Source organism: Nyctereutes procyonoides, unplaced genomic scaffold (assembly GCF_905146905.1).
Source record: "Nyctereutes procyonoides isolate TBG_1078 unplaced genomic scaffold, NYPRO_anot_genome, whole genome shotgun sequence".
Classification (NCBI taxonomy): domain Eukaryota; kingdom Metazoa; phylum Chordata; class Mammalia; order Carnivora; family Canidae; genus Nyctereutes; species Nyctereutes procyonoides.
Genome location: NW_026575133.1, coordinates 26,892,199 through 26,898,198, shown reverse-complemented (window position 1 = coordinate 26,898,198; position 6,000 = coordinate 26,892,199). Strand labels below are relative to the sequence as shown.

At 60.2% G+C, this 6,000-nt stretch overlaps 1 protein-coding gene across 6 annotated transcripts in view; it reads left to right on the top strand.

Annotated features, from left to right (window-relative positions):
- Window positions 1-551: 551 nt before the first annotated feature.
- The window catches only part of CTBP2 (C-terminal binding protein 2), a 156,432-nt gene continuing 150,983 nt past the window's right edge, over window positions 552-6,000 (top strand). Inside the window, exons 1-2 of one of the 6 annotated variants that reach the window (XM_055345864.1) lie at window positions 552-753; window positions 1,109-1,364. The gene's annotated coding sequence lies outside the window, so the exon portion shown is untranslated. Of the gene's footprint in view, window positions 754-1,108; window positions 1,365-1,830; window positions 1,852-2,883; window positions 2,984-3,010; window positions 3,109-6,000 lie in introns of those variants that run through there. The other 5 variants (XM_055345859.1, XM_055345862.1, XM_055345863.1 and 2 more) reach the window with 5 other exon arrangements.

The window sequence follows — 6,000 nt, the reverse complement described above, 5'->3', positions numbered from 1 at the left end:
CGGGAAGGCTGGAGCAGCCGGCGCCGGGCCCGGGAGGAAGTTGGCGCCGCGGGCCAGGCGGGGGCCCGACGGGGGCCGGGGCCACCCCGGGGCGCTGCGCCCAGGCCGGCCCGGGCTCGCGTCCCCCCACGTGGCCGGCCGCCCGGGGCCCCACGTGGAGGAGGTGGAGGAGGTGGAGGAGGTGGAGGAGGTGGAGGAGGAAGGCGGGTCGAGGGAGGGCCGGACTCCCGGCCGCCGCCGCCGCCGCCGCCGCCGCCGCGGGACCCCCGCCCCCGCCCCCGCCCCCGCCGCCGCCGCGGCCCCAGGGCTCCGCGAGGGCCTCCCGGGCGGGGCTCGGCCGGGGAGTGCCCGCCGCGCCCGGCCCCCTCGCCCGCCCGCCGCGCCTGTGTGCACTTTCGCGGAGCCACTAATCCCCCGAGAGAGCCGATTTGTAGTGAGGAGTATCTGTAGGGGGCGAGGCCGGCCCATGTGGGGTTGTGTCATTGGTTTGCAAAGAGAGACCCCGCCTTTGCCCAAAAAAAAAAAAAAAAAAAAAAGGGAGCGAGGAGTGAGCGAGCGGCGACCCTCACCTCCCTCCCGCCCCGCTCCTGCGCAGCCGGCGGGCACCGGGCGCCGCTCCTTTCCCTTTCTCTCCGTTTTCCGCCTCCTTCCCCGGAGGAGAAAACAAATAAAGAAGAGCAAATAGCCAGGAGGCGCGAGGCATCCAGGACGCTCCCTCCCCCGGTCCAAGTTGGAATCAGCATCCTCTCGGGGGTGAGCGCGGCGCGGCGCGGCGCGGCGCGGGGCGGGCGCGGGGCGGGCGCGGGCCGGGGACCCCCAGCGCAGCCCCCTCCCCGCGGGCGGGCGGGCGGGCGGGCGCGGGGCCGGGCGCGGGGCCGGGGCCGGGGCCCGGCGCCGAGGCTCGGGAGCCCGGTGGGCGGAGGAAGGGGGTGGGGTGGGTGGGGAAGTAGGAAGAGGCTCGGCGGCTCGGGGAGGAGGAGGAAGGGAAGGGGAGGGGTAGGGTGGGGAGGGGAGGGGAGGGGAGGGGAGAGCGGGGAGGGGGAGGGGCGGGGAGCTGGAGAGATTAAGTTTTTGTGTGTGTGTCCCTGTGTGCGTGTGTCATTTTAAGGTGGCCCGGGAGCGGCCCAGGGAAGCCGGCGGCGGCCCGAGGAGCGAGGGACCGAGCCGGGAGCCATGCCGCGCTGAGGGGGGGCCGCACAGCCGCCGCCGCCACCGCCACCGCCACCGCCACCGCCACCGCCGCCGGGTGGGGTGGGAGGGGCGGGAGCCGCCGCCGCCGCCGCCGCCGCCGCCGCCGCCGCCGCCGCCGCCGCCGCCTCCCGGGTGGGCGCTCTTCACCGCGGACGCCGGCGGCCCGGGACCAGGTAAGAGGGGCCCCGGGGGAGGGCCGGGGCCGGGGCCGGGGCCGCGGCCGCCCCCGCCTCACCTGCGCCCGCGGGCTGGGGCCGCCGCGCCCGCGCCTCACTGCGCCACTCGCGGGCGGGAGGAGCGCGAAGGACACGGGGCCGGCCTCCGAGGACATCTTTGCCTGCGCCCCCGGGTCCCCGCGCGGCGGCCGCGGGCGGGAGCCGGCCCGGAGGTCCCCGCCCGCCGCCCCCCGCCGCCCATCGCGCCCGCCGGCGGCCGTTCGTGCCAGGATTTTTGTTGTTGTGATGAGAGTTGATGAATGCGAAGTAGGCGGTCACCTTCCTTCCCATCAGGGTTGGCAAAAAAAAAAAAAAAAAAAAAAAGAAAAAAAAGAAAAAAGAAATCCCGAGCGCGGCGGCGTCCGGAGGGCAGCGGCGGCGGCGGCGGCGGCGGCGTCTCGGCGACGGTTTCCTAGGCGCCCCCGGCTCCTGCTCCCCGAGGCCGGTGGGTGCGCGCGCGGGGGCCGCCGGCGACCCAGGCCGAGCGCGCGGCGCGCCGCGGGGACAATACGGCCGGATCCCCCGGGACCGGGAGTCCGAGCGCGCGGGGCGGGGGCGGGGGCGGGGGCGGGGGCGGAGCGGGGTCCGCGGGGAGGCCGGGGCGCGCGCGGCTCGGGGCCCCCGGGGAGCGGCCCCTGCCGGCCGGGGCTCCCGCGCGGCGCCCCGGGAGCGCAAGTGAAAGAAGGGAGAGGAGGCGAAGTGGAACCCTTTTGTTTTGCCGGCCCCGCATTGTTGGCTCCTCCGGGCGGCCGGGCCACATCTGCCGCCGCCGCCGCCGCCGCCGCCGCCGCCGCCGCGCCGGGCTCGGCCCGCCAAAGTGGCCGCGGGGCGGGGGCGCGGGGCGCGGGGCGCGGGGCCGGCCGGCGGGCGGGCGGGCGGGCGGGCGCGGGCGGGGGCCGAGCGGCCCGGCCCGGGCATTTCCTCTGCCCGTCCGCGCTCCCGCGGGCACCACTTCCTCCTCGCCCGCCGCCGCCGCCGCCGCGGACCCGCGCGCTGCCCGCCTCCCCCTCCCGGGCCGCACTTTTCGGGTGGGGCGAACCAAAAAGAAAAAGTTTCGCAGGAGGGGCTGGCGAGGGCGCGCCCCGGGCGGCGGGGACCGTGCGCGGCGCAGCGACAGCCGGGCCGCCGCGGCCGCCGCCTCCTCCTCCTCCTCCTCGTCCTCCTCCTCCTCGTCCGCGGCGCAGGACTGACCCGCGAGGCCGAGGGGAAGCGCCTTCCTTTCTCTCGCTCCCGCTCCGGCTCCCGCTCCGCGCGGCGCTCCGGGGCAACTTGGGCAGAGGCGCGCGGGCGCCGGGGCGCGCCGGGGCCTTCCTCCGGCCCGAGGCCCCGCAGCCCGCAGCCCGCGCCGCGTCCCGGCGCTCGGAGGCCGCGGGCCCGGGAGCTCGGCGCGGTCACCGGCGGCCGCGGCCAGACACCCGCGCGCACACACGCGCCCCGGCGGCTCGCTCCCGGCCGCGGCGGATGGACCCGGCCCCGGGTGTGCGAGCGCGCGCCGGCGCGGGGGCTGCCCCCTGGCGACCCCGAGCGCTCGCCCCGGAGGCGGCCCGGAGCAGCAGCCGGCCCCAGGGGTCCCCACGGTTAGTGTTTTGCAGGGGAAGGGAGAGGTTCTTCGTAGAAACCCCCCGCTCGCTCCGCGTCCTTGCGGTGCAGGCTGCTGGCGGTGGCCTCCGTCGTCATGCCGGGCTCCCTTGCCCCATCCAGGGTAAACGGATCTTTCTGGATTTTTTTTTTTTTTCTCCTCCTCCCCCCCCCCCCACCTCTTTTCCTTTAAAGATTGGAGATCAGGTTAAGTTCTTAGAGAGTCAGATGTGAGTGGCTTGAAGGGTAGACAAGAGAATTGTATTCTATAAATATGCATTGGGAATTTAAAATGCTAAGTGCCTTATTTGCAATTCTGTTGGATATTCTAGAGACTGGTATATTTTTATCTGACATGGATAATTTGGAGGGGACGTATATTTTGGTTAGTTTACAAAGTGATTTCTGCCTCCCGACTTTGGCGACGTGTATTAAACTCTCCTACTACTCCTTCAAAGAAGAGTCTCTCTGTCTACTGGGTGCTTGGGTTCAAAGACGGTTTTAAAATGATCTCGTGTTCAGTACCTAAGACTGCTGTTCTGCCTCCAGGGCTCTCATAGTAGAACTAGTTAGTTTTCGTGTACTTTGGAGAATTCCAGGGTGTTGAGGATTTTTTTAAAATAAATCCTTTACGTTTTGAAGCAGTGGTACTTTAAAGGATCTTGTTTTTATAGTCATTTGATTTCAAAGAGTACTTCTTACAGCAATTATAAAGTGATATTCAAAATGCTAATTAAACACTGTAAGTCAGAGCAGCTTTAATAGTGAAAGAATTTCTTTTCTTCTTTCTTCCTCCCTCCCTCCCTCCCTCCTTCCTTCCTTCCTTCCTTTCTTTAAGTATCAGGGACTATATCCTAGAGTTGAAACACTAAAAAAATCCTTTTGTCTGCCATCAGATCTCTGAACTGCTGTGATACTCTCTTGTAAAAAAAAAAAAAAAAAAAAAAAAAAAAAAACAACAAAAAACCCTGGTGCCCTTTTTATTGCCCCCAAAAGAAAAGTTAATGAGATGGTAGGTTTCAAGCAAGAAAGCAGGCCCTCCTTCTTGCAAAATATGCTTACAGTTGCCATTGAAGTTGTATGTTAGCCGTGAATGCACTTGCCTTTAATGAAGCCAGTTTAATCGTTCACACTTGATCAAGTATAACAGGACCAAACAAAGGAAATAAGCCAGCATATTTCTGTAGAGCGTTGAGGGGTTTAGTGTAAGTGTTGATGTGGGGTCAGTCCCTCCCCCCACTCTGCCCCCAGTGCAGAGGAGTGAGGGTTGAAGGCAAAATGGGATTTATGGCACTGATTGGTTTTTCTGTGCCCCAGGGGTAGGGGACCCCAGTTTGTCCTTGTAGAAAGCAGTTATTAGAGGGAATTTTAGAATCTTGGCTTTGGAGCTTGTTTTGAACCTGACAGGGTGCTTTTTGGTTTAATCCTTTTTCCTGTTTGGGAAGATAAGGCTAAGGGTGGGGGTTGGGGGGGGGCATGTTGTCTCCCTCATTTCTAATTGTACCTTAATAAGGCTGAGTGGTGAGTGGTGTGGCTTTGCAGTTTGAGTTCCAAGCCCTGTGTTATTTATGACTTCACTTGGGATCTTTTGAAACTGGCCCTTGAATGGGTGTTCTCTTGGGGGGAGGGGCAGAGTGAATTACCTTCTCTTAACTGTGATTTTTCTAAAAACCCTCTTTGTCCCTAAAATGTATTTCTTTGCTAAGCACAAGTTGCAACTTTTCCTGGGACTTAGTCATCCACTCGAGGAAGAAATATCTGCCAAGTGTGTCTTTTTAAGGTCAAGAAAGTAAAAAAGTTGGCTACTTAAAAACAAACAAGACTAGCCTGGTAAAAATACACCAGTGACATACTTTGTGAGATATTTTGGCCTTTTAAGACTCAGGGCACACCTGTTCCTGTCCCTACAGGGTTGAGTTTGCTTTCCTTGGCATTGTTAATCTGGTCGTGTACACAGATGAAACAGGAAAACTTGGCTATCTGTATAATCATTAACTAGCCAATCAGTTATCCTTTCAGGGAATAATCGATAACTCTACTCTCGACTTTTAAAAGCCCCCAAAAGAAATGGCATCTGTAAGTCTGGCAAGTGTTTTAAAGGGAGAGGAAACACAGCCACCACCACAACAAATAAATAAAACTACAAAATCAACCTGCAGACTCTTTCAGCGTTCAGAGTAGCTAGCTTACAAGGTCAGTAAATGATGAGTGTATAAAATCGGTACTGAACAAGCAGTGCTCAGCGTTTGAAAAGGATATTGTTGGAACTGTTTAAATACTATAGCAAAGGGAGCTCAGGATGGCTCACACCACTTGAAATCCTTGAGATTCTCGGATTAAAAACAAAAAGTGCCTGCATCTCAGGCTCGGGCCCCCTCTTTGAGATCTAGCATCAGAATGCCATTTGCCAAGTCCTTTTCCTTCGCGAATCACTTTTTGAATGCAGAGTTACACCCTTTGCTTTGAACGCTTTCTCTAAATGGAACAAATTTAAAGAGTTGTAGCAACGGTGGAATGGCCATCCCTGTTGTCGTTTTTTTTTTTTTCTTTCTTTCTTTTTTTTTTTTTACCACTGTCACTTTAATCTAGGAGGGCTGTCATCATAATGTATGTGAGTGCAGCCTGGGTCCCTCTGTGAATAATCTTCCTATCAGTGACAAGCAGCAGGCTAAGTGTCCCGCGTCCCTGATATAGGCCACAGACCATATATTCACATAAAGTACATGATCAGGAGAGGAAATTTATCTGGTGGGCAGGGCACACAACTCAGGTAATATTTCCACTGGCTGGCTGATAGTTCCATTACATAGGCCGCAACACGGTTTAGTAGTCATTAAAAAAGGGGGAGTGCGGTTTGCGTGACCCTTTGAAGAGAAGTACTTAGCAGAAGGGACACCGTCTAGGGAAATATCTGGGTGCTTTCTCTTCCAAGATCTTCCCATGAATTACTAGCTAAGGAATGCTCGTGTGGACTACTGAAAACTTTTAGTAGGCTCATGAAAATGCTGGAATGGAT